The sequence below is a fragment of the Zingiber officinale genome, chromosome 4A (assembly GCF_018446385.1).
Source record: "Zingiber officinale cultivar Zhangliang chromosome 4A, Zo_v1.1, whole genome shotgun sequence".
Lineage (NCBI taxonomy): Eukaryota > Viridiplantae > Streptophyta > Magnoliopsida > Zingiberales > Zingiberaceae > Zingiber > Zingiber officinale.
In genome coordinates, this window is record NC_055992.1 from 76,547,945 (window position 1) to 76,549,826 (window position 1,882).

Consider the following 1,882-nt stretch of genomic DNA (forward strand, 5'->3'; position numbering starts at 1 on the left):
TTTGTTTGTAAAAGAAAAACTAACACCTCAGTATAATTAAACTTCTCAAGGTATAATAATAATTTACCAAATCAAAATAAAATTATTATTTTTGAAAAGAATAATATTTTGATAAAAATATTACTAGGGCAAAAAATAATTTTGAATATACATTCTAAGTTAAAAAGAATTTAGAAAAACATAGAATTTTGAAAAATTTTGCTAAAACATACTAAGGCAAAAATAAAAATTTAAAAAGATTTGCTAAGTAAAATAATGCTGAAAAGAATAAAAGTTTGAGAAATATTACTAAGAAAATAATTTACTAAATTTAAAATTAATATTGATTAGAAAAATAATTTAAAAAATTTACTAAGTAAAATAAATTTGAAAGAACTAAGTAAAATTGAGTTTGAAGCTCCCCCTAGAATTGATAAAACCCTAAAAGTCCAAGCATGGTTAGAAAAACTAAGGAAAATTTGTCCTTATGATGAAATGTCCAATCCTTGATCTTAAAAGTTTTAGTGAATATTTTGTTGGGTTTTTCGGGCCGCGAAAACCGCTTTTCGCATCGCGGAAACTCCGAATCACCCAAAGCCGTAGGATCCGTGCAATGAAAAATTTCGAAAACACGAGTACGAGTTATTAACTACGATCTACAGTAGATCTACAAAGAAAACATTTTACCTTCGATGCGTGCCCTCGCAAAATCCCGCTTGTCCAAGGTACGTGTCGGATCTCCAAAGTATCAAGATAGATACTTCTCTAGTGATATCCACACGAACAAGTAGTACTCTCTAGCACTCAAGGATGGAGAAGAAAGACCCCAAGTGTGCTAGCACTCTCTCTAGGGCTCTCAGATGGGAATGGAAGAAGAAAGAAAAACAAAGAAGAGAATACAATACACTCCTCTAAAAATATTACCTTTCTTCTTGGACTTCTTGGATTAACTCACTCAACCACCTTCTCCACACCATGGAAGTCCACGGCAACAGCAGCAAGGAGGAGGAAGAAAGCTTGGAAGAAGATGGAATAATTACCACACATCAATTGCCACAAACCAAAAACTCCTTTGCATTAGTGTGGCCGGCCACCACATTGTAACGCCCTCATTAATGTGGCCGGCCACATTAAAACCAAGGGGAGAGTGTAACCCCCATGAGGTGGCATACCTCATGAGGTGGAGGTGATGTGGCAAGGATGAGTCATCCTTATGATGTGGCATCAAGTCATACTTGATGTTTCAAATTCCATTTGGTCAAGTCAAAATTGACCAATTTCTTCCTTGTTGAGTTAAATCCAATCTTTGATTCAAGTCAATTTTAGTTTAATGAATCTCAATTCATTAATATAAATTGACTCAATGAATCAAATCTAAATTAGACTCATTCAACAATTGAATCTAATTGAGTGTAACTCAATAAGTCTAATTTGAATCCAATTGGTTCATCATATGAACCCAATCCAATTGGTTCATCATATGAACCCAATCTCCATCCACTTGTTCTTTGTGTGTGACCCAATAGGTTCTTGTAACATTGGCAATGTTTCTAAACTCCTTTAGAAACATAAGCAATGAGCGGCATCTAGCAATACATCATTGCTACCCAAGTTACAAGAAATGTTGAGATCCAACATCACCTTGTGACTATTAATTGTGACTCCTCACAATATATGACAAGTGTCCTTCTATCCTATACATCTAGATTGATCAATGTGAGACATAGACCGTGTCATCCTCTGACCAATCTAAATCTTGAACTCCAAGTAGACTCACTCAATCAAATGAGCTCAATATCTTATATTGACTCATTTGGGTATGGCCATACACTTCGTGGTCTTACTCTATCAAGAATATCGATGTCACTCCCGTCATATAGGAGGGATAGATCCCATCTACATC